Source organism: Anomalospiza imberbis, chromosome 7, assembly GCF_031753505.1.
Source record: "Anomalospiza imberbis isolate Cuckoo-Finch-1a 21T00152 chromosome 7, ASM3175350v1, whole genome shotgun sequence".
Taxonomy (NCBI): Eukaryota; Metazoa; Chordata; class Aves; order Passeriformes; family Viduidae; genus Anomalospiza; species Anomalospiza imberbis.
The window spans coordinates 4495496-4523187 of NC_089687.1; positions in this window are offsets into that span (position 1 = coordinate 4495496).

Sequence of the window (27692 nt, forward strand, 5' to 3'; positions counted from 1 at the left end):
TCTTAAATGTGTATCAGTGGGTTTTCTCTCTCAAAAGCAGATTGCTTATTCAAAGGAAGGCTGGATATATGCTACACAGGCTCGCTTTAAAGTAAGAACAAATTTCCTGCTTCCTTTTAATCTATCTCTAAACTGTGAAGTCTGCCATCAAGTAGCTCCATATTAGTTGTGGGTGTTAAAACCTGTCAATCATACAAGATAATTTAAATTCATAGGTTTCTTAGAGAGTGATTTTCTCCCAGATATCAAGTTATCTCCTTCTTAAAAAGGATACAATAACTTGAGACACCTGTAAGAAAAAAAAAACACAAGAAGATCATTAAGCTTGTGGGTTTGTTCCCATGTATAATTTGGTGTTATTCTTAAATTTCCACATAAAGTCTCTTTTATAGGAGTTATTTTCATTTTTGGTGATTAAAACTTCACGACTAGAGTCACAAATTTTCTAGTACAGAGAGGAAAAAAAGAAAAGAAACCATTCTGTAATCAATTGTCTTCAACATGTGGGGTGCAATCTCTTTTAATGGCAAAAAATTCCCTTCTAGGTGAGACCTTTGATCCATTGAATCCAGCTGGGAGACTTCCTGTGGTTCACAGCCTTCTCCAACATCCACATTTCCTGGATTAGGGACTTTATTGCAGACATCTCTGCCTGTTCCCTTCCATCAGTATATTTTTATGGACTTCCATGGATTTTTCTAACCCCTTTTGAGCAGGCTGATGTTGTCTGTCTCCACTTCCTCCAGAGGCAGCCACTTCCAGACCTCACTTGCACAGAGATCAAAAAGCACTTTTCTTTTGTAGGATTTGAAGATCTTCTCGTTCTAATGAGTTTCAGAACCAAGTGTGGCTCATATTAGTCTCTCCAAAGAGAGAGAGAGAGAGAGAGAGAGAGAGAGAGAGAGAGTCCTTTAGTCTCTCCAAAGCCCAGAACTCCACGAGCACAGGGCGACGCACTTCTCTCTTTTCCTGGGGTTTTCCAGCACATGACTGTGCCCATGAAAGCCCCTGTCCTGTGTGAGAGTACACAGATCACAGATTTTTCACATCTTCCCTTTCTCGGAGTCTCTCCATTTACCTCCAGTCCTACAGTAAAAAGTCTCCCCTCTCTCCCTGCAAGGACATCCATGGCAGTGATGCAACCTCTGCGTGCAGCAGAGAACCCATGGTGGGTGTGGATCAGAAGCTGGCTCTGCTGGAGACCCTTTAGCAGGAAACACCACAAAACCAAAGGAAAAAACCAATTCTTTCAAAGCAGCAGTTCCCAGGAAACACCAATGCTGCGACAAAATGTGTCAATAAATTTAATTCAACCATTAAAATTACTCTAAGGATGACCTCTGCAAAGGTAGGATATAAACATAAGCCTCTAAGAACAGTGATTTAGATTACTTCTCTCTTGTGGTTTCCTAACAACACACAGCAAGCCCCACTGATTAGTACACATGAACACCTAAAGAATGAAATGGACTAAGAAGAACAAAACAAAACCAAAAAAACCCCAAAAAGGCAGGATTTGTTTAGCTTGGTTTTGTGAATGAATTCCTAAAGCTTGCTTTAACTGTTTTCCTAATTTAGATAGATGCCACTTGGAGGCACTCTTATACTATTCTTGCTTGAAGTCTCTTGGAAGTTCTTCATGCAGGGAAAAAGTAATTTTTTTTTTTTATTATTTCTTTTTTCTTCTAATAATCATCTGGAAATGGGTAATTAACAATGGTTTGGGTAGTTAAACTTTGACATTACTTGTATTTATTACCTTGTAATTTTGTCAGAGGTAAATAGTCCCCTATACTCTCAGTAAAAGTGACTTAATTCCCTTATGCAATGGGTGATAAGCTGTGTCTGTGATGCAATGCTGGCTAAAAGAAGTGGCTAGAAAGGATTACAAACTGCCAACTTACACAGATTATTTACTTTAAAACTGTGTGGGGTTTTATCATTTCAGATTTGAAATTAAGCATCCAGTTTATCATTATACCCCTTATATATTAAATTATATAAAATTATCTTTGAGAAGCAGATAAAAGTGTTTCTGTTTTATAGGCACATATAATCTCCCAATATTGATTGCATTTTAGATATGGAACTTTGGAATACATTTCAGTGTATTTGGAGCATTGTAAAATTCTTCTCAGTCTAAGCAGGGGTGACATTTTGCAAAACACTGCAGGAGTACTTTTAAAACTCACATGTAATGTGCTCATTAATTTTCAATAGCTCACCAACCAAAAAATTAATTAGGCTAAAAGAAAGCTTGGCCATTCCTTGCAAGGCAACACCTTGCATACCTGGGAAAGCCTACAAGAGGGAGAAAAGAACTTGGAACACAGTGTTTTCCTTAGTAAAGGATGCATAAAAAGGGAACTGGTCTACTAACATGGAAAAAGCAAAACCACGATTCACAAAGTCAGATACTGAGTCCTTTCCACCCTAACCCTGGGATGTGCACCCACTCTCCTGTCCCACCTCACACCCCTGCAGGGGGCCAGCCAAACATTTGAAAGGGAACGATGCAGGATCATTCTGCTGAGGAAGTGCAGCACAGGCCCAGGGTGTGCTGTAATTCCCACCAGCACGGCCTTATGGCATCATGCAAACAGCAATTTTACAAGATCCTCTCATTCTAAATGACCATATCACACCGCTCAAATGTGCAGTTCAAAACCCATCTGAACAGAGATGTACCTCACACTCATCTTCCCAAAGAAATCCTTGCATATGCTCTAGATAAATATTAGAAATTCCTCAGAGTGAAAGAGATTAGTAAAAACTATACTTGAGCAGAGCAAAAGTCTAAATAGTGAGTGGTGAGGGATAATACCTGCCTGGGGAGCCATCAGGACAAAGTGTGCTTAGGGAGAATGATGGCTTTCAGCAGTGTCACAAAGAAGGCAGCAAGAGGAACCCTCTGCATTGGGAAGGCTGGAGAGAGATGAAAGCCAGGGAAGTCCAGTGCCACTAGAAGGGCAAAGGCAAATGGATATCAACCCTTTGGAAATCTTCTGGCTCTGCTGGCATCCTGCTTTTTGAGGGCTAAGTTTCTTTTGCAGCATGCACTGACCATGCTTTTCTGCCAGCCTGGCTCTTTGCTGACACAGGAGCAGCCACAGAGGCCCAGAGCAGCTGTGCCAGATCCCACATCCCAACTCCAACAGCAGGGAAAAGCCAAAGCCTCTGCCCTGCCCATCCCATCCCAAAGACCCACCAGATGTGCTTTCCAAGTAGTAAGACATCCACAAGGGATTGATCTTCAATATGTCCAGCTTCTATTTGAACTTAAAGTCTCTTTTCTGTGGGTTTTTATATTCTCCTCTCTGCTAAAGACCCCTAAGCTGAGCATGTACAGCATATGGAAGTAACAGTGGCTGTGAAAAAACGATGGAGAGGGTACAAATTTTCCCCACATCCTGTAGCAGGAGTTTTAAAGCTTATCCCACACTTCATAGCTTGTTTGTTTTGAATCTGCCACCTCCTACTCATCCCTCTATCTCCCATCACTTGAAATATTTTTTTTAAATTTTGCCCTTTTCTCCTTCCCTTTTTATTTGCTTACATTTACATTTTCTCTTTTTCACTCTACCCCTAACTCTTTCCCTGTTCTTCTCCTCTACATTTATTTTTCTCTCAGTTTCTACAGCTCTCTCTCTCATTTCAGGCACGTATTATTGGCATAAAAATATTGCCTGCAAAATTAAGGAGGAATTGGAAAGTCACATCCCCTAAGAGGCAGGATTTCTTACAGGTCTTATTCTATTTAGACAAATCTTCTGGCACTATTCATAATTCAGAATTGTATTGAGTAAACTCCTAAGCACTTTTATCAATGAAGTAGATGATTTGCCACATCCTTCCTTTGCTGCATCTTCCCTTGCTCTTTGACTGCTAAAGATTTTTCACACAACAGAAAGACTTAAATGGAATTTGACCTGAGCCAAGCACTTACACAGAAGTCAAATTTCCTGAGAACAAAGTGATGGAGGCAACGCAAAGGATCTGATGATTGATTTAATGAACATGCCTGTGAGATGTTACCCCACCACTGTCAGTTCAGTTAAACTTGGCTTTCTGAACAGCCCTCCATTAAGGATGGTCTGGTGTCAAAATCACAGCAGTTGTTGGATAGTGCCTGGCATTAACGACTCATAAATGTCCTTTCTTTGCTGCTGTTTCATGGAAGCTCAGTAGGCACCTCCACGACTTCATGGTAAAAGGATGCAGACCCTGCAGCGGAGAGGTCAGCTCATAGTGGCCAACCTCCCGCTTAAAGGTGGCACCAGAGCACGGGAAAGGCTTCTCTTCGAGTTACGTTTCCTTTTAGCCAACACTTCATCCACCCTCCGGTCACCAAATGACATGATTTTACATTCAAACCAGTCTCTGATGCTAATTTGATAAGCCAACTGATGAATCCTTAAAACACTTTCCTGTTAAAGCGACTAGACAGAGTTGAAACTGTGCATTAGGGCGTCAGTCACAGAAACCATCTGTTCCAACAGGGCTTTTTGTTCTTTCCAAATTCAAGCTTTCTGAATGAGATGCTGTTTTATAAAATACTGACAAGAATCAGTATACAAGAAATTACCTATTCAGCATCTCTAAGAGCTGGCAATTGACAGTAGTCAGTTAAGAAGTAAAGATGTTTTGAATGATTAGCATTAGGGAGGATGAGTTATAGAGTCTCTTCGTTAACTCTGTATTAAATTAACCTTCCTAGCACTTACAGTTTCAGAATTGCTTTGCAAAACACTACAAATGAGCCTTAAGTGCAAGGCATTGTTTCCCATGGCTAGTCACAACCGTCATAAAATAAATCTGGGGTCGGGATAAGCTTTGCTGCCTTTCTTCAAGACAATATCCTAGAGCAATTTTATTTTTGGCCACAAATGTCTCACTATCACCTCCATCTTTTCATTTATCACTCTAATCTTTCAAAACTAAGGAACAGTGACTCAGACAAAGCCTTTTCCCCCATGATAGCAGTAAATGAGAGAAGAAGATTGCCCACCTCCAACCCCATAGGTTTGCAGGATCCAAGTGGATGAAGCCCCAGACAAGTGAGTCAGACCCCAGGGCTGTCCCTTCTGGAACAGGAAGTCTGACCTAAGACCTGCTGGGGCCCCTTTCCTACATAAATTACCCTGCAACCCTCAGATCCCAACGTTGGCAACTTGCATCAATATCTCTGATTGACAATTCATAGACATCAGGCTGATCCTGCCTTGTTTTGAATACACCAATGCTCCAAAAGTTTAAGGCAGTCATTTTATTATTTCTCACCAAGCTTCAACTCTGATCTCTGCTTTGGCCCCTTTAGCAGAGCTGACACTTAATTACCATACCAGAGTTTTCTGGTGTGGTGAAAAATTTTAATTTCCTAGAATTTCTTCCTTTTAGACTCTCTAAAGATAGTTTGGATTGATAGTAGATTATCATGCAGAGAAATATCAATATTTTGATCACAGTTATTTTGAAATTTTATGCCCCTCAGTAGCTACATGGCATTGCCATCCCAAATCTCTCACATCAAACTGTAACCAGCTTCTTTTTGGATACCTGAAATTTGAGGAGACACTTTTCTATTCTGAGGACACAATTCACATAGATAAAAGTGATAATACCAAGAACTCAAGCAGAAGGAACAATTTCATATCAGACTCCCCTTAATAAACAATAAGATTTGTTTTACTTTATTGTGAAAGTAGCAGCTACCAACTTTTTTTACAAAGTATTTCTCATACCAGAAAATGAATTCTTCTCCCTCTCTTTATATTCATAGAAATGGCATGAAGTTGTATTTTTTTTCCTTGGTGAAGCACCTGAGGCTGCTTTCATCAAATCACAGAATGAGTTGGGTTGGAAAGGACAATAAAGATCATCTTGTTCCCTGCCCTGCCATGGGCAGGGACACTTTCCACTAACCCAGGTTGCTCCAAGCCCTGTCCAACCTGGCTTTGGACACTGCCAGGGGCAGCCACAGCTGCTCTGGGAAACCTGTGCCAGGGCCTCACCAACCTCACAGGGAAGAATCTCTTCCCAATATCCCAGCTAGTCTAGCCCTCTGTCAGTGTGAATCCATTGCCCCTTGCCCTGTCACTCCAGGCCCATCTCCAAAGTTCCTCTCCAGCTCTCTTGGAGCCCCCTTAGGTACTTGGAGGGGCTCTAAGGTCTCCCCAGAGCCTTCTCCAGGCTGAACACCCCCAACTCTCCCAGCCTGGCTACAGACCAGAAGGGCTTCAGCCCTCTGGGTATCTTTGTGGCCTCCTCTGGACCTCCTCCAGCAGCTCCAGTCCTTCTTGTGCTGGGGTCCTCCCAGCTGGATACAGTGCCCTGAGTGGGGGTCTAACTTTTGAGAAGAATCTATCCATTAATATCATCCCTGTACGTGTTGAAATACAAAAGGAAAAAATGGACGAGTGAACATAACACTACAAATATATTTTTCTATATTAAAAAAGAATGACATCACAAATATCTGTTATATTACTGCAGAGCATTCCTTTACCAGCAAGCTGTGAAGCTGAGGATGCTCTAGGTGTTCTCTGCAAGGCTGCTCAACAGACTGCAGGGATAGAACAGACCTTCACTCTGTGAAATCCTGCTGACAGCTCCGAGCTGAAAGCTGCAGTTCCTTGTCCCCTTAAGATAACACAATTGCTTGGATGCACAGCATCTTCTGCAGTTTATGAGGCAGTGATCAATCTCTGATTGACAATTCTAATTAGCAGCTCTCTTATGTGCAACATTATGACATTTTATAGCAACTTTCTCCTGGATATTAAACCTCCACAACCATCTTACAAGAAATAAAGTACTTTACAGATCATTTGATACCCAATGCTATCAATTCTGTTTGTTTATACTGAAAGGCTTTGTTGGTATTATAATATGCTGGTTTTGATATAAAAATTCCTATCTTTAATACCCAGCAATATCTTCTAAGGCCTCAGCTTTTCTTCTCTGAAGAGCTCTTGGCATTCAAGGCTGATACAGGAGGAGGAATACTGTGTCCTATTATTGCTATTTCCAGAACTCTGTGTATTCCAGGTATGAAGTTTTGTACATTTAGAGATGAGATTTTTTTCCCCCTCCAACAGCAGTGATTCATAATAGAATACAGAAATCATAAGAAAAAATGACATCTGTTTAAAAATATGGCTCTCTGTTACAGTCACAATGACATATCACATTTTGCTTGGTTGAAAACAGCTATAAAATGGTGTTCATTTGAGATGTGTTATGAAACATCTAAACAGATTTGTCATAGAATAACAACTTTCCCCCCAAACTAGGCAACAGTTACACAGCAGGGTCATTCCTGAGCATCCCCATTCTAATCTGTAACTGGCAGTCCATCAGAAATACAGGAAATAAGCTTGGGTCTGAGTCACTGAATTCCTCACCTGTACTAAATATGAGTTGGTTTCAGGGTATTTTTTTTCCTCCCTGATATTTCTTTTGGAAAACTAGGCTTTCCATCATACAGAAGGTGATAAATTACTGAGAAAAACACAGTGTCTTTTCTTGTCATGTGTGTGGCTTGTACCAGAGATCTGTTTTCCCTGGTGTTCTTGGAGGGAGAGACAGTATATAAAATAAAGTTTTCCTCCTCCCTCCCCAGAAATCCCTAAACAGTAATTTGAGCTTAAATGTTACCTTAAGCCTACTTTAAATTAACCACCCTACATTTCCAAAACTAAATTTAAAGATGAGGAATCAGCAAAAATTCTGTAACAACACCAAAAGAAAAAAAAAAGATTGTAAAGTACAGATAAGGAGGTTGATGATATATACACTTGAAATACCAGATATCAGCAGACAGAATGCAAAGCACAGCAGGGCAGTTACAACTCAGTGTGATTCATCTTTTAAATGATAAGACTTCTCTAATTTTATGAAGTATTTGTCATATCAAATGCTTCCTAGTCCCATGAAAAATTTCTTTGCTTTCCATCCCTTAGGATTTTGATGTACAGTACAGTGCTGCCTTAATATCAGGATTAATGCTGGAATTATAAATAAACTACTCAATATTTAGGGCTATTGATGGTGTTAAGTGACACCCTGAAAGTTGAATTTCCACACTAAACAGTAACTTTACAGTATTGCAAAAACCAGGAGCTGTACAGGGACGATCTCCTCTATTTTATTCAGAAGGTAGAGGGCCTGAAGATCCATTGATTTCAAACTTATTTTGCAAGTTTTCATTTAAATATCATAAATCCTCCTAGTAAATTGAGAAAATACATTTTTTTCCCCTTTGGAAATTAACCACTAGGCAATTTATATGCATATATCTAATACATAGGCATACACACGTATAAAAATGTGATTTGAGGGAAGAGATTGTATTGCATTAATAAAAGCAAAGCTAAAAATTCAAATAGGAGCATCAGCATAACCAGTCCCTCCAAGTCACATTGACTGTGCAGGAGTTCAGGCACCCAAGCTGCCCTTTAGCTTTTCCTGCAGGTCATCCTCCAGCCTCCTGGCTCAGGGATTTCTCCTTCAGCTGCCAGCCCCAGTTGCTGTTTGCACAGCCAAGTGCTCTGCTCATCCTCTGCTAACGAGGCATTTCTTCTGCTCCACTGACAAACTTTGTCTTTTGCTATTTTGGCAGGCTTCACTCCCTCCTACCTACGCCTTCTCACCCTCACCATCCTCCTCTCCTGCCAAAACACACCTTTCCGGAGCCGCTTTTTCTCCATTTCATTTCCACACCTCACATATAAAGCAATTCCTGTGTGAATCATCCAAATGCCCCTGGTCCCTAAACATCAGGGAGAACTTCTGGTACATGCTCAGGGTTCTCATGTTTTACCTTTAAACAGAGTTTTGCCATGACACAAAACAATTTGCGCTGAATGCTTTCACTCAACCTGTTAAAGAATGAGGGACCTTGTTCAAATTTAAACAGGACTCTCCCTGCTACACACCAAAAACCCACAAAATGACCCTAATTTTCTTCCTATGTAAAACAGCAATAATCAGAAGTGACAAAGAATGCATTTGATACCCAACACCACTTCTACTTGAGGGAGGCATCAGCCTCACCCACCCTGAAATTATTGTTAAATTTGGCATCACTAACACGGCCACAGAGAGGATAAATCTTCCTTCTCATCCACATTCAGGCACAGTTTAGAGCAGCGCTGCCTGTTCCACACTTCTGCTTTTCTCTGCTGAGTTTGGGTAGAGAGAGGTATAAAATATGCAATACAGACCCCTGGTGCAAACTGGAGGATGTGTGGTTACTCCTGCTTTGATGGAGGGAAAACATGTTTCTCTCATCTATTCTCCTTGGACTGCAAAGGCAGGAAAAGGGAAGGCCATGGTACACCTTTGGAAAGGAGAGTGCTGTTAGTCCAAGTAAATGAGTCCAGAAATAAAAAAAAAAGCCATTAGAAATAGTTGGTTAAAATTGTGTGATATTCCCTATGGAGCAAAAATACTTCCACAATTTTAAGGTGTCAAGATTATGTTTTGATGGTATAACACACCTCAAATCTCACTCAGCACTCAAATTTACTAAATAACTATTGGAAAGCCTCACGTGTATTTTAAATAATATCCATAATTTTTTATCCAGTATCTTTAGACCTATAGTCAAAAAGACACGTAATGAAGCATGTAAACAACACTCACACTGAGGAATTTATTTTATTCTACCATTTTTATACATATATAGACACACAAGACAGATCAACTTTATCCTAATAGTTTTCAACTTCTGTTGTTAATATTTTTTTAATATTCGGTTCATGTGGCAATCCAAAATTAAGGCATTTACATATAAAGGGCAGTAAAACATAAAACATTAATTTTGCATTTTAACATTAATTTTATCTCAGATACTTTATGCCACTTCATAAAATTTAAAGCCATTAAATTTTAAGGCTTCACTTATATTGAATTTTAGCGCTTGTCTTATTTAGAATAGACCTTCAGTACAGGAGATGTAATTTAAGATGACCTGTAAAATGTATAGACAAAGCATCTTCTGATACCTGTCCTATACCAGGTTGATTTTACTGACATGCCCTCAAAAATTAGCTTGCCCTTGACAAGGAAATTATTTCAAAATTCTCTTTTATTTTTCTTTATCACTGTATACAAGGGAAACAGCTTAACAGAAAATTCAATTGCCCAAGATTATCTAGGAACTCAGAGGTAAAGATCCAGATTGAATATGCATCTTCCAGCTCTTCAAACACCAATACATTCCCAAGAGATCTTATCCTATATCGTATTAGCTAAAAAAAAAACCCAGAAGATAAATGGCAGGCATGTCAGACAGCAGCCCTGCCTGCTGCTTTCCCTAGTTAGAAATGCAAACAAGAATTGACCTGTGCCACTTCTGATCTCAAACCAGTTATCAGAGTGCATCTCCTTCAGCAGCCAGGCCAAGGGAACTCGAGTCAATGACCGTGGATAAAAGCTTTTCCGATAAACCCTCAATCCATTAAATCAAATGGTGACTTTAAATTGATGAAGATTATAATAAATTATTTCTTAATCCTGATGTATCAATCTATCATAGGTGGTGGCACAGCGCAACGAGCAGCAGCACTAAAAGCTTTATGGAAGTCATCTCCTCTTCCCTCAGAGCTCAGCAGGTGGGAGAGGAGCTACAGCAGGGGACAGAGGAGGGACAGGTCACAAGTCCTGTGCAAGGGGGAAGGAAGGACCCGATGCTGGCATCTTGCTGAGAAAAGTGACACTGACAAAAGTTCACGTTATGGCAGAGGCTGACAGTGCCATAGACAGGACCAGTCCGTTCCAGTTACTTTGAGGAGCAGAAAGAACAGGATACTTCCTCAGTTTGGGGACTATTTACAGCTGTCAGTTATCCTATTGATGTTAACAAGATTGAGAAGCACAGAGACCCTTTAGTCTGCCGCTGGCATGCTGCTAATTCTGAACTCTGCACACTTATGTTTATCATACTAATTCAGGGAATGGCAAGAATGAACTCTTTTTGGAGCCTGCTCACAGCTATTTCCTAAATAATGAAACTCAAAACAGTTTCTTTCAAAGCTCTTGGAGCTCATAAAAAGAAGAAATGGCAACTCTAAGGAACTTTCATTTATTGTTTAACCAAACTATTCTAATCCAAGCAATATACAATGAAAGCATTCAGATCCAAGCCTGGCCTTTACTATTTTACATTTCTGCCTGATGTATTTCTCCTGGATTCAGGCACTTCCTGGTGAAACAAGGTGTTGTTTTTGATCCACTGTACTGGGTCCTCATTGCCCGAGGCTGTTTCTCCACTAACACAAAGGAAAGAGGGATAATGACCCCAAGGAAGTGCCTGAAGTGGGACAGCATGAGGGCCTACACCTATGGCCATCTCCAAGTATTCCAGGCTGTGCAACCTTCCCCACGCTGCCTTTGTGTCAGGGTCTGTCCGAAAATCCCTCATGTTTGCCTCACGACTGCCTCCAAGGACTAAGACCCCAGACCCTGAAAAGTAGCTCTAGCCTGGCTGAGGTGGAAAATCTGCCAAGCCTTAAGGACTGGTATGCAATGCCATGGGAACTCAGTGCGAGAACAATGGACTGGTCATGGTGGACTGAGCCCTAATCAGTTCGTCCTGTACCTTCGGCCCTGTACTCTTGGTCCTGCACTGACGCGATGATTACAACTGGTTCCCAAAACAACGAGTCCACACCCACCGTGTAGCCAGGAGAGCTGCTGCTTTGGCCAGATGCCACCCGCTTTGAGGAACCCTATAAAAGACTGAAGGAGTTTTGAGGACTTTGTCCGGACCCCACCTGGAGAAGACAGCCTATGAGCATCTCGTCAAGCTCCGAGGGCCTCGTCTCTTCAGACTGGTAGCTATAATCCCCTTCCCCTCTTTCTTTATCTTTCACTCTATCTCTTTATTTCTCTCCCACTATCGCAGTTGTTGGCACTAAATAAAAGTGCATTTTTGTTTAAGCAAAGTGTTGTGTCCCCTGCTGTGTCTTTTGTGCTTTGAGATCTCCAAAAAGAACCTATCAGGGACCCTGCATGCATTTGCGGACCCTGACACTTTGTTTAGAAATTCCAACATGATTTGGCCAGGATGGTGGTCTCTCTTTACACCTGTTGACTTTCACCGTCATGGGAGCTTCCCAATTATTTATATTCCTCCAAGCACACAGGGTTTGGCATCAGGGCAAGGACAGCATTACAAACCCACCTTCTTTTCACACTGAATGTTAAGAGCTTAAAAAGACCAGATGAGTTTTTCTACAATTCCTGGAGAGTCTGGTCCAGTGAATACTCAAAGACCTTTATTTTATAGCCTTTGCTTCACAGGTCAGCTGAGCTCTTTATCTACCCGTCTTGTACGCCCTGAGCTGAAACACTTGAGAGCTCTAAACCCAAAAATGAACCAAAAAAATGTTTGACTTTGAGTTGCATTTTACTTCAGACACTTTCTATGCGCCACTGCACGCACACAAAAGGCAAATCTGAGGGGAATACTGCATAAAAGGGTGTTGTCATCAGGTTTTGAGACCACTATGGAAGACTCAAGACTTCAGATAAAAACTCAAAATTTTGAAGTCTTCCCTGTAGTTAGTAATTTATATTTACACAGCCAGACAAGCAACTCGCAACATTTTATATTTCTTCTAGAAATAAATCTTGCAGCATCTGTGTAAGATAGAAACTTAAATACAGTTATTTTACAGATGAGGAAACTTAAGCACAGAGAAAAGTGTATGACTAAGAAATTGACATTTACTTTCAATGTCTAAAATGGACTCTCAGGCATCTAAATGATGGCTTAAGTATTCAGATTCAGAAATGAGCATTTTGCTCCAATTAAAAAAAAAAAAAAAAGAGCTGTCAGGTATAAAAATACATAAACCCCTAAAAATAACCTAGTTAACATCTTAAGCTGATTTAAAGACTTCTAACTTCTACCTGGTAACTTTCCAAACAGCAACCCTGGGGGAAAGCAAGATCTAAATATTAATAACAGGATTTCTGTCACTGGACCTACTATTATTATAAAGAGAAGTGATTATTTTTGGCTTAAAGGTGTGCGGTTGGGATGTTTATTTATCACCTTGGTAAATGAAAAAAGAAACCCAGAAACTTCAATTCACAAATAGAAGCACAGTAGGACAGTTAGGAACTGCTATTGCCAACAGCTGGTCCATCTCATGATGAACAATATAGGTCTCATAGCTACTAAAGAAAATTTTTGTAATTTTCTATAGCAGGACTTTTTTTTTTTTTTTTTTTTTTTTTTTTTTTTTTAAGATGTGAGGTATATTTATGTTTTCCCTAAGTGTCAACCCAAGGCATGCATTTAATTTTGATTTTTTTTTTTTTTGTGTCTTCAAAGCTTGGTCACACCACCTTCACACACCTGCCACTTCCCAAACCTCTTTTCTTCTCCTTTAGCACAGAAGATGGCCCAGACAATGCAGCAATCATTCAAATCACATCACCAGCACACACGCTGGATCTGCTATGGCTCGCATTGCTTCTATCCCTTGAAATAAATTTTAATCAGATACTTTGTACCCTGTTGTACTCTAGTCTGAAACCATCCAAAGTGCTGTTGTTGCTAAGGAAACCACTTCCCGATATCCTCACACTCATCTCCATTGCCTCCTTCCCTCCCCTTTCCCTCTCCCCATGTTTTCCTTGGCTCCAAGGGGCAACCCTGGCACCACTGAGCCATTTACCCCCTCATACCTTGGGGTGCAAACTCACTTGAAGCACATAAGAAATCTTATGCAAGCAGGATTGGTGGTATTTAAAGTGTGACCATCCCTGCACAGGCCCATTATTTAATTAGTCCCTGCACAGCCGGGAACAAGCCAATCCCAATGGCTGCAACAGTGAGGAGAAGCTCTAGCCCGCTGTGAAAAAAGGCAGAAATTCAGCTCTGGGCTCCTCTTGCAGGAGACGAAAGAAGAAAGACATGGAACAGAATATATGGGCTGGAAAAAAAAGTGTTTGGGTATTTCTCCAAAGGAATGAAGTTTCATACCCCTGCACTCTCCCCTGCAGAGCCCTTCCACCATAAGAAGCCCTCTACAGGAAGAGTTGTTTACCTCTTCCAGAGAAATCAAGTCCCCTTGAGCCATTTGACTGCAGAATTGATTTCTGACCCTTTGCTTCCTTCCAGGCTTCTGATGTTTAAATCCTCATGAAGGGTGCTCGTATTAAGTGTTTTATCTTCTCAAAGCTGTGAGCGGCACGTGCAGAGCATGGTTCTATCACCACAAGAACAAGGGAAAAATAAGAAAAGGGGAAATTTGGCTTTTGCCATGACCATCCTGCACGCCCAGAAGCAGAAGGCAGAGCTAAGCCAGGCTGTTAACTGAAAGAGGCACAGGGGAAGCACAGCAAGGAACCAGTCAACAACCATTAAAGTGCTTTCTTTTACAGGAATAGATAAAACAGCATTTGAATAATATTTCATGTTTTATTTGGTAGGTTTTTTTCAGGGAAAAGGAAATTCATTCAGTACACACCATGCCCTAGTGGAAAGGCCCTTTTAACTATATATTGTGGCTGTCAGTAATGGGAATTTTGACACATTTGCCCTTTTTCTACACTCATTACTCTTCTCCCCACCTTGCTTTTGCTTTTTACCACAGTCAGCTTTGTACAGGGGGGTGTAGAAGAGACAAAAGGCAAAATTCAGAGCTAAAAAGCAAACAACCTCTAATATTACAGAGCTTTCTCTGTGTTTTTGCTTTCCCCAACTAAGCCTCCCTGCCACTAGTATTGAGTGTGAGGAACCTGCTGGGTCTGTTGCAGTTGTCCTATTGACTTTCTCTGGATGAATAAGTTCCTGTCAAGAGCAGCACTAAATATCCACTTTAGAAAAGCACTTTTAGCCATAAAGAGCACATTTTCCCTTCCTTTCTAGAGTCAGAGCCAGCGCTGCAAAGCACAATGAAAATGCAGTCTTTGGAGACAGATATAATTATAAGTAAATACTTCACAGGCATTAATTAGCAACATTTTTTCACCTGTGGTTTGTATAGGGAGTCAAACATCTCTCAGCAGAATTTGCTACTGCTCCTATACTTGTTACCAACACTTCACAAGTAATAATTACACCAAACCCTTGTACTGCACCAAGCTTCAGACACTTGAATAATCCGAATCTAAAACCTTAGTTGTGGATTTTTTTAAATTTTTTTTCAGTCAAAAGCAGCTAAAATATAGATCCTGAATCAACTGCATGTAGCTTCTTAATACTTTGTTGTGGTCAAGAGGTGAATCAGGGATAGACCCCTTGCAAAAAAAAAAAAATTCATAAAATTCCAGAGCGCTTATTTGGGATTTCAGCTAATTATCTGGAAAAAAAAAATTTGAGAGGAACAAAGCAATGGCTCATCTGCACTCAGCATCAGTGCCACAAGATGAAGGTTAAAGAAAAATCTGTACAGAAACAGGACAAAAATAAAGGCCAGCGTATTTGGTCTACAGCCTTGCAAAACAGCAAATGCTCAGTGAGGAACACAAGCCACGGGTCTGTGTTTGCCAGCAAAGAGAACAGCCCGTTTCTTTGGTCTGTGCATGTCCAAAGGTTCTGCAGGTTTTAATCAAAGGCTACTGCTCTCACCCACTTAGACAATATATTACTGATATAATAGAGTATAATAATAGAGTATAATAATAATAGAGTAAAGAATTCCTGAAATTATTTTTCACATACTAAATTTCAGAATTCTTGACTCACTTGGCAGAGTTCTTCCCTTTCCTTTGGGCAAAAAACATAAAAGAAGTTGTTCCCTTGCTTTGTTGGGGTGATGTTCAGAGTTGAGGTTCCTATGCCGAGTATAGAATGGAAATCCCACAGAGAAGCTTATGCATGTATTGCTAAATTATTACAGAGGTTTTAGTCTGGAGAGTATTATCATCAATAAACCTACATGTTAGAGAAAGTTCAGAGGCAGGTGGGAGAGAAACATCAATATATTCATCTGAAAACTAAGTTAAATGTTAGAGTGTAAGAGGCCGCCTGAAGCTCCCACATTTGCCTACTGATTGCCACGAGGAGAAACCCCTTCCTCCACTGCAGTTCCGGCTTGGAGAGAGCGGCAGTGCAGGTGCAGCTGCTGCACCGTTACGTTAGCTCTTCCGAACAAGGCCTGGCAAGGAGTTGGCAAGAACTTGGCAAGGAACCAGCAAGGACCTGGCATGGACCCAGCAAGGAACGGCCTACTGCATTTTTGCCCACTCTCCTCCTTTAAGCCGAATGAACTTTTGGGGTGACTCCCGTGGTCCTTCATTGAAGACCCTCATCTGCCTTGTTACCACCGTGACAGACGGACAGAGATCAAAAACCCTCCTCCTAAGGACTGAGACCCCTACTACAGGGAGGGGGAGAAAACGGTGGTCTGACCACTAATGACATGACCTGTTTCCCTTCAGTAGTTTCAGTGGACTTATTCTTCATTGTGTTCACTTTGCTTTGGTGGTTTCAGTGGACTCACCTGCTCCCCCACAGCAATCACAAAAGACTCTCATTGTCCTGCATGTTCCCCCCTCTTTCCTCTGTGGACTATATCTGGACCCCTGGGTTGACCAGAACTTCGGAGACTCCCCCGACACGACAGACAGATCCCCATCGTCCGGACCACTGAGGATCTCGCCTGTGTTGGTAGCTATTCCCATCCCCCTCTTCTCTCTCTCTCTATCCTTTTATCGCCTTTCAGATCCCCACTATCGCATTTACTGTTTTGGCCCCTAATAAAGGTGCATTTGTTGTGATTAACTGATAGTCCCTTGTTGTTTGCCTTTTTGCACTTTTGGGATCGGTGAAAAGAACCATCACAACACCCTGCAACAAGCGGATCGTGACATTGAGAGACTGGATTTGTTTTGCATAAGCCTTGGAACTTGTGCCAGGAGTGTGGCCCTGGAGCAGCTTTGGGAAGCACTGGCTGTGAACACAGACTGGTGGAAAACCAGCACAGCCACTTATGGCTGTGACTCAGCATCATGAGTGTCTCCTGACACACAGCCTGCTGCCACCACGTACTCCAAGGGCTCCTTCCGTCAAGCAGCAGAACCTGTGTTTTCATTCCTAAACACCTCCAGATTTGCTTATGAGGGCCTAGATCACCTTGTCCCTCAGCTGGGCAGAGGGGAACATTCACATAACCACCTCCAGATTTCCATCTGAGATGCAGAGTTCACTGTTTTAACATATGAATATGCAGTCAGGAACTGTCAAAAAATCATGCAGCTATTCACTGGAACAAACAAGAGAGGAGAAATGTCTTAATATCAGAGCTGGCTTGACATTTCCCAGCATAACCAGATCTGGCCGTGGTCTGCAAGAAATCAATTCACAGGGAAGCCACAAATATCAGCTAATGCCTTGGTTCATAAACTTTTATCCGTGCTGGTATGAAAGACCTATTAAAGTAAATAGGGCGAGAGCCACAGGCTCAGGTTGAGGGCCCAGAGAAGGTAAGAAGTCAAGCAGGCTTTTTGAAAGCTCCCTGAGGAAAAGACCAGGGATATCACTTGGAAAACAGCCCTAAAATTTTTCCTTCATATGCATTGCCCCTATTTCACATACCCTGGACAGCCTGAACTAAAGAGATTGCTTAGTGCCTTAGTTTTGGTAAAGGTCATATAAATATTGATTACTACTGGAGAAGTTCAAAAAACATTTTAAACTGATGCCTTTTGTTTGGCACCAATTAATTTTTGTTCCCATATTCTGAAATGAAAAGTTCCTGATTCCACCTACTTGACAAATGATTCTGAGTATTGTGAATAAGAAGCTTTTATAGGACTAGGTAAATCACTGGGAGATTTTTAAGGACTGCAGTTCACTCCTTTAGATCTGTTGTTCTTGACAAGAGGAAAGAAAGGTTAGAGTAGTGTACAGCATAAATAATTTTCAACTAATGACCTAAGACTTCGGGGTCAGGTCTTTCAGGAGTTTATTATTAATCTTTTGACTTCAACTGACTTGTGGTTTCATTCGTGGGATTTTTTTTTTTTAAAGAAAATAAGGAGGTCTTTTTCCTTTTAGAAAAAACATTGTTAGTTTTAGCTATATTCTCAGGTTTTCACAGATTAAGGTCTTGATTATGGTTTTCCTGAATGCATGGCATGTTTCTGATGAAGAGAAGGGCTTGAGATCTATTTAAGTTGGTGACAGGATTTAACACTAATTGGCTCTACACTAGGGATTATTCTTACAGGTATTATTACAATGGAAATAGAGACAGCCAAGAGGACAAACATTTAATGAAAATATGCACTAAATAGAACAGTGCTTGCAATAATTAATATTTCAGAAACCCATGAAAGTAAATTGGCAATAAAGAGGCAGAATTGCAACTTGGATTTCCAGGTTTCTGCTCTAAAACCAAGCAAGGTCAAGGATAGGATTAATTTCTTTAGTGCAGGTTATGGTCTCAGTGACTGCTTAAATTTTATATGACCATAATGGCCATAAAACAGTCAGGAAGAGAAGAGGCACGAGAAGAAAAAGGAAGTGTATTTTTATCCTCTGGGGGAAAAAAAAAATCAAGACCCATTGGAATTTTTTCCATAGAATGTAGGATGAGTTGGGTTGGAAGGGGCCTTTAAAGGTCATCTAGTTCCAATCCCCCTGCCATGGGCAGGGATTTAATCAGTAAGTTGGTTTTGATATCCAGATAGTTCTTTACCATCAGTACAAACATGAGCTGCAGAACCTTACAGCAGGTGTTAAACATGCAATATCTAAATATAAAGACAATATTTCTGTATGCTAATCAAAATATTGCACTTTTAAAGATAAAGCCTACTGAAAACAAGACTTTTTCAGAAACAGGTCTGATTTTCTATCAGGTGCCCTTTACTCATGAACATGTAAAAGCAGCTCCCATTTAGGTGAAAGGCATGAATAACTGCTTTAAGTTTGTAGTGGAAGAGCTTTTATCTCTCTCTTTTTTTTTTTTTTAAAGTATGCAGAGAAGTTAAGATATCTCTATTTGGAAATTGTTCCCTACAAATTCCACACAGACTTGTGTGATGGCTGGAATGACCATGTGGTTTGCTAACCTGACCTTGGTGTCTTCTCTCTCTCTCTCAGGTGCAAGGAGGTAGCTGAACAAAACCCTTCCACTCTGGAGACAGACTTTGGAGCTGATTAGTCAGCCACACACTTAAGTCTATTAATACACAGCACTATTGCCATGGTAGCAGGTTAAAGTTAGAAGTAACTAGATTTGAATAATTTAAATATGCTAAAAATACCAACTTCTAGGCTTAAGTGGTTCTATTTGTCACCTATAATGACAATTACCACCTATGCTAGAAAGTCTCCTTGGAAAGCTTAGTCTCAGCATGTGCAGGATTTTCTATGTGAATATGCTCCAAAATCTGTATCATAGTTCCATCTGCAGACGCCAAAACCAATAGTTGTGTTTCTCAGATATAGTGAATACACCCAGCTCCATCTCTGTCATAAACCAAACCTAACCAAACAATTGGAAGGTTGATTCCAATTAGCTTGACTTGGTATGGTCAAGGCACCTCCCAGATGAATCCAAGTACAACTTCACAAGTTTCCCTTTTCCCACATGCTTACATCTACAAAGAGACCACAGGGGAAAAAATAAAAATCTTAGAATTTAAGGAGTTTTGCAGTGCACATGTATACTAAAACCTACAAAAGATGCAAAGAATACTGAACTATATTGTCCTACCATCTAAAAACATTGACTATGCTTGCAAAAAAACCAACCCAAATCAACTCCAACCAACCAACAAACCAATCCAGAGCACAACAAACCAAACCATAAAAAAGAACACTTTTTCAGAGAGGTGGTAAGAAAAGTTATGTCTCCTACATTAGTTTACCAAAGTGCAACCCAAATGCAAGGTAAAATTTGTTCTATTTCTAAGAATTTCTGAGTTGGTGCTCCAGACTCACTAAATTAATGCAGTGTCAATTCCAATCAATCCAACCCACTCACCTAAGTAAAATCCTGCAGGTACATTACTGTTTCCAGGTCTGTTTGACAGCAATGGGGAAGATACAGGGCTCACAGTTAACAAAAAAATTTCAAAACCAGTTTCTGTCTGTATTTAGCACAGACACCATATTTCAATTCCTAGCTTGTCGTGTTCATTTCTTAATTAAACATCTAACAGGGAACATTAAACGTGTTCCTATTTCATCTTTCAATATGCAGATTGTAGATGCAAGCCTACTGGTAGCAGCCTACTGTAGGATGTGGCTGGATGACACAGGTGCAAGGAGGAAAGATAATTTGAACACCAAGAGATTACAACTACAAATTTACCTATCAGTAACCCAGCTGGGAAGCTGATTAATAGACACTGGATTGAAGATTCTGAATGAAAAGTAAGAAAAATGCAGAATATAGGAGAATATATGGTTAGCTCTGTGGTTTTATATAATTTGGGAGTGGACAAACTTTTTCACCTTCTGGGCGATTAAAAAAAAAAAAAGCCTTTTTTTCTTATTTCTATGCCAGCCTATAGAAATGAAAACTTTTTTTTTTTTTTTTTTTGCAGTGTTCACCCTTCCCCATCCATCTGGTCACACCATGAGGCCCTGGTTCCACAAGGGTCTGATCATCCATATCTGGGTGCAGCTGCGTCCACATGTCTGTCCCAGCCCCTCAGGGGCAGAGCAGCCCTGATTTGGTGGGATATCGGGAAAGACTGACTGGCCCATGGTGAAATGGCTCTGTCAAGCTGCCCACAGTGCAGAACTGCAGCCCTGGCAGGTCCAGACCCTGCCTGGGCAAGCATCGAGTTTTCCTAAAATGATGTTATCACACACAGGAACAGCAGGCTAATTGGGAAACAGGGCTGCAGCAAGGAGCTTCCAGGAGGGGTTTTAAAGATAAAGAAGAGCCAGCTAAGCTTATAGAACAAGCCAATACTGATAGCTGTGTGAAATGCAGATGCAGGGAGCCAGATGTGTTTTAAACTTGAGCTGTTGTTGTGACCATGGATAACCAGCTCTGCTTCAATTGCTGCCCCCACTAGATTGCCACTCTGAGTTTCTGTGTTGGGTTATGCTGTGCTGGGCCAGCCTTCTCCTGGGATCATTACAAATATCTCAATTTAGTTTTCCAATAAAAATAGGAAAGTTGCAATTTAGCGGCACAGCTGCACTTATTGAAATAGCTCTGTCTCTGCTGGTGAGGGCTGTGAGGTGGAGAAGGAAAGGGAGAGGAACAGCTGCAGTGCAGAGGAGCTGGCTGGGGACAGACACAAAAAAGGCAGGGAAGGACAAGGAGGCCTCACATCAGGAGAAGCACCCAAGGTGATGCACATCCGCACAGGCTTTATTCCATTGTGTTCCTATTTCATGTTTTAATGAATTAAGAAATCTTGTCCGAGTCAGAGCCAAGGCTGAGAGTTCACCCCCATGTCCCATCCTGCTCTCTGACCTGTTTATGGTCCTCTGTACGTGGATATATTGTGTATAATTACAGTAGCTATTGTGTATAATTGCATATAACCAACAGCCTGAGTAGCTCCTAAAACAAGCAATACAAAGACATCTCCTCACTGTGCAGAGCAATCATAAAGGTGAGCAGCACACTGAGGAGGTGCCACCCTTGCTGAACTCGTGGGACAGCTTTTCATACTCTGTGTGCTGACCCACCTGTCACTCATGTTTCTCATACAATTTAATTATTTTAAATGATGATTCTTTGCATATATCAATGGGCAAGTATGACCAAGCTGTTGATGAACTTGCCCTTCAAAACAGATTTTGAAGGTCACCATTAGAAATCTCAGCTGCCACAGTTTGAATTGGTACACCTAGGAATTCTGGCTTTATTTTTGCTCACAATCAGGAAAATGAAGGAATGAGACTACGAATTGTTAGCTAAAAAAACTGAAGGCAGGAGATGTAAAGATTCACAGAACAATTATGTTCATAATTCCAAAGGAAACAAACAAGGAAAAATCTACATTAAAAGGAAATGTCAGCAAATGTGGAGAAGTTGTTAAGACATTCTGTGGAATGAAAACAAAACAAAAAAACCTTTTAAAATTCAGGACAGCTGTTGTTAATGGATAACTTATTCAGGGCACAGTATCAAATAATCCTGATGCAGGGAAAATGGAAGAAATAGAGACCCAGGACCTCTTTAACAACCCAGATAATCAGAAAGGAATTGTATTTAAAGTGGAGTTGTGCTGAAAGTGTATATATAATTAAGGATAAGTGTAAATGAACAGTACAAGTATGTAGGCATACAATTGAAAAGACAGATGCACAAAGCAAGATATGACCAGCTATTAATGTGAATGAAAGCAGGAAAACAATTCCAGAAATGCAACATTCATAACAGAAGATAAAGAGCCAACAAGTTCCCTTATTTTAGTTATAATAATGGCAAATGCAGGAAAACTCAAGTAGCCAAAACCTGCCTTTCTTCAGTTTTCACTTAGATTAATTACAGCCAGATACCAAAACAATTAGTTTTAACTGGGAGCTAAAAGCATAGGACAGGAATATGAAAAGGAAAGGTTTAAGAATATTTTAGTTAGACATATTTGACTACCAAAGACAAATGAAATGTGCTGTAAAGTACTCAAGGAATTAACGTGAGCCATCTAAGGACCATCAGCAATTATCTTTGAGAATTCAGAGGGCAGGGAAGTCCTGGGAGACTGGGGAAGGGCAGAGAGAGCACCAGCTCTGCAAAGAGAAGACAGAAAGAAGGTCCAAGGATTTAAAGATCAGACAACGTTGCTTTTGTATTTGGGAGTGTATTAGAACTGTGCTTAAAATGAGGGGATAAAAATGTGAACGTTTAGTGTGTCAATGTCTGGAGAGCAGATTAACCCTGTCACCAAAAAGAGGCATTGCTGACACGGAGGAGCACGTGGGAAGCTGCAGATGCAGTCTGGTGAGGCTATTGATAGCAAGATCAACTCTCATAACTTCCATAAGTAAACTCAGAAAGCAAGGTCCAAGAGAAGTTCTTGTGAAGCATGTAGACAGTTGGTTTTAAAACAGCACTCCAAGCTTTTACCTTTGACCAGCCTGTAAAATGGAAAGATGCTGCCAGGGACCGTCCTGGACCTTCCAGGACAGGGAAGGCTGTCCTGGATTTTGTTCTGCATTCTCATGCTGGCTTTGGCAGGATTGATTCCCACGCGGAGCTGCTGGAAGCTGTGCGTGACCCAGGGACATGGCTGCTACTGCTGAGCAGCGACTGCACAGAGCCAGGCACAGTTCTGCTCCTCACTCCACCACCAAGGGGGCTGGAAGGGCACCAGAAGGGACAGCAAACCCCAGTGGGCCCAAGGAACATCCTGGAACGTTTGGCATCATGCTCAGCATGTAACCTGGGGGCGAAAAGAGAGAACTGGGGCCATTCTGAGCCCTGTTTTCCTGGGGATGGCTGAACACCTGCCTGCCCATGAGAAGTGGTGGAGGAATTCCTTGATTTGCTTTGCTTGCATGAACAGCTTTTGCTTTACCTATGTCCTGGTTTAGGACAAATTAGGGGAAAATCTCCAAAGGAGCCCCTTAAAGGAAACAAACCTCCACAACTCCTCCCCCCTCCCCACTACCGGGTTCAGGAGGAATTTCCTCGGAGGATAAGTGGAAAAAACTTGTTTATTAAGCAAGAACAAAAAACACTCTCCAACACAAGAAAAAACAGCCCGAGATGACAACAAATGTTTTCACCAGTCCGAGAGAGGCCGAACGGCGTGGGCAGTCTGCTGGGGAGGGTGCTGAGCTTCTCTGTAGTGCAGACTCCGGAGGAGTTCCTTGACTTTCCCGAATCAAGGTCCGAAGCAGGTCCGATGTCTTCAGGGAAAGGGAGGAAGGAAGGAAGGGAAAAAGAAAAATAGAAAAATGGCAAAATAAGGCAAGCAAAGAAAAAAACAAAAAAAGCAAGCGAGCAGAGCAAGCGAAGCAGGCCTAAAGCTAGCAGCAGCAAGCCAGAGCAAGCAGCCGGGCGAGGGACACGGCTATAGACAAAACAAACTGAGAGCACGGGAACAGGAATACACGATTGGGATACAAAGCATGAAAATGTCCTGTCACCCCAGGACAACCTATTAAACTTTTATCTCGGCCCACAAGGTTCTCACTTCTCCTGTTCTTTGCCCATCCCACTGTGGGGAAAGCGAGTGGCTGTGCAGGGCTTAGCTGGCAGCTGGGGCTAAGCCGCAACAGCTCTTTAGCAAGAGATGCATGTTTTGACAAATACAGCTGTTTGTGTGGTCCCAAAGCAGCAAACAGATAATAGAGTAGCATTTTGCTGGAGGACTGGGAACAGTTATTTTAAGTTGGAGACATTTCTGGAAAGGTTGTCTTCCATGAAATGCTGTATGTAGTCACTGTGCTCAGCAAGCCTAAGTTACCTCCTGCTTCTGAAAGGGATCCTGCAGCAGAGCCAGGCAGAGTGACAGTGCTGGAGACAGATCTAAGGAGATGAGGATTTATCAGCTGAGATAAGGGCCTTTGGCTTCCTCATTAGTTACAGTCACTGTGGCTGAGCAACTGCATTGCCTCCTCCTCCTCCACACCAGGGGGGACAAAGCAGGCTACAAATTGCTGGGAATGCTGCATTTATCATCAGCTCCAATTCAATCCCAAGCTAAGCACTAGCAATGCAGTTGTATTTATAACTCATTCGGGGGGGAAAATAAAAATATTAATAGTCATAACAAAGAAACAGCCATTTTGATGCAGTTTGATCAAACCCTATTTCTAACTTTGGAAATACAAGAAGCTCAGAGTCTCCACCATCTCAGAACAACGCAACACATGCAGGAATATTTTCTTGAAAATCAGCCAAGCATAAGGACCAGGCAGACCAGGTAGAGGGTGCTCATCTTATAGAGCAATATTGCTCTTGGTACTCAGAGCACATCTCGCTCAAGACTATGGAATCAGAAAATATTTTATCCCTTTTGTTAAATCTCCTTCATAGACCCCTGCAGAAACAGATAAAGGACACACTTTCCCTCATGGAATCAAAACACCTCTTGAAGGTGCTGCCTCAAAACCTTAAATAAGTTTGAGAGTCACAACAAGTAACAAAAGACCAATGAGTCACAGTAACAGAACACAGCACAGGAAACAAACTCTACAACTGTCTTTTCCTAGAGGAAAAATAGCTTTGAGATTGGCCCTTTTGTAAAAGGAAATAAAACCCACTGATGCACCTTAAAGGGCCCAGTGTTAGGTATTGTAGAATAATAGAAGGATAAAGGGTTGGAAGTCCCACCCCCTGCCATGGCAGGAACACTTTCCTCTATCCCAGGTTGCTCCAAGCTGACCCTGGACACTCCCAGGGATCCAGGGGCAGCCACAGCTTCTCTGGGCACCCTGTGCCAGGGCCTCATCGCCTTCACAGGGAGGAATTTCTTCCTGATATTAACCTAAATTATCTCTCTTACAATTTGTATCTGCTACTCCTTGTCCTGTCACTACAGTTCCTGATGTATTTTTCCTTCCTGTCTAGTGTTAAAAACAAACTCTACACATTTTCCTCCTTCCAAGGGGATCACAGATATTTTTATGCATAATATGGCTTGAACCGGAAGACTGTTAATTCAAGGAATACCTTGACAGCAGAACTGAAGATAAAACTAAGGGCAATACAGCAAATTTAAATTGTTGATATGATAGTTGCATATTCATCAAACCAGAGTTGCTGAGGCTTCCACATTGAGCTAAATTGGGTTCACACAGAGGGACATGAGCAGTATGAAAGGAGTTCTTCCTCACCAAAACTCTTTCACTCTAAGCCTGAGGACCAGGAGTGAAGCAGCAACAAAACCAGCCAAAAAAAAAAAAAAAAAAAAAAAAAAAAAAAAAAAAAAAAAAAAAAAAATTAAGGCTATTACTTTCCTCCCTGCAGATATCTCAGCAAGCCAGTATGAGTACATTGAGTACATGCACATGGTATTTGGAAAGAAAACAGCAAGGGGGGAAATGCGCTTGTGCTTCTTTCCTACTTTGAAAGTATTTTCTGAAAATTCTTCTTGTGTGGGACTAAGATTAGCCTTCCTAAATCTGCCTGAATAACACGGATGTTTAGCAGGAATGCTCTTGTCTTAAGGAGATTGGCAGGTTGAGAGGTCACACTTCAGCAAGATGATCTTCTACAAACTCACTGAACCTCTGACACTGCTTAAAAATCATGAAGTTATTACCTAAAATGCTCTATTTTTGTCATCAGTGTTACCCCCTGCACCAACTACAGAGTAGTTCAGCTTTAACTGAGACCAAACTTCTGATGGGAGACAGGAGCAGAGTTCTCCCCCAGTCCTGCACAAATATTGCAACCCTGACACAGAGCATCCAGCCAGGTCAGCAACCCTTTTTGTCCAAGTAATGAAGTGTTCAAAGCCATGTCCCCCTGGCACTGTATACACAGACACACATGCACAGATCCCACTGTGCACTATTTCACACTGCAATACAGCATTAAAAGGCATATTTTTCCTTCAAAGTCCACTTATAATTCCCACCAACACTTAGGAGAGCTGTGCAAACCCATTAAGAAAGAGATGAATATACTTCCCTCCTGAGCACAGCCTTGAATTACAAACCAAGAGCAGCTACAGAGGTCTGACACCTAAAAGTAAAACTTGAAAATCTATATTTCTTGCAGAGATGCGTCTTCTCCTCTCAATCCAGCAGTGCTGCAGTACAGTGTGCTCTGCTCACCTCTGCTGCCATCATAGTGCAGATATTCTTTCTGTGGTAAAAGTTAAGAAGTGCTAATGATATTTAAAATCCATTTCCAGTTCAGCCCTATCTGCATCTGTTTACTTGATTGGAAAAAAATCTCTCTGCAATACTCACTTATTTTTCTATAGAAAAGTCATGCTGACATATATTCAAGGACCAGAGTTCTTCAGCAGGTTTCCAGGCTGTTTTGGTATTCATTTCCAAAGTGTTTTGCTTCTTTCTTTTATAACAACAATCATAACAAAACAGGAACACAAAAGTCAGCTGATTATGCCCCTCATCCCCCTGCCTCAGAGGCAGACAGGAGCTCTCACTTTTCATAGATAAAAAGCTGTTCTTGAAAACACTTTTTGGTGGCCTTTCTCACCTCCAAGACTACAGATCTCTGACCAAGGCCAGGTTTGTTTCTTCAAACATACCTTAACAGTCCAGTGATGCCAAACTCCTGCTGAAGCACAAATGTGGGCACTCAGTGGGATTGGCAATTTGTCCCACACAGGTGAGATGGGAACACACACCCATTATTTGATAAGGATATCCAGAATTACATCGAGTTTACATGTGTGAGAAATTAACTCATAAGGAAAAACAGCTCCTCCTCATAAGAAAAACCAGCTCCTCATTTTTCTTTAAGGATGCAATGAATGAAATTCTATCAATGGTCTCCTGAATCATTTCCTTGCATAGACTAGAATGAGCATAAATTGGAGCAAAATGATAATTAATTGTAATTTTCTTTGCTTAAGGAAAACATCATTTCCTGGACTAGGTGTAGAGAAACCCCAGCTCTTTTCCAGTCACCCACTGACTCATCTGTCCGTGTTGTTTTGCCTCTGAACAGATTTCTGTACTGGTAAGAAGAGGGGAATAATTTCTGATTTGAGTATTGCCAGATCAATTTGCCTTAAAGACATCTGGACACACATAACTTCATAACAATTTTCAAAATGCTCAAGCCAATCTCCTATTCCCCATCAGTGAAGCTTCCCATTGTACC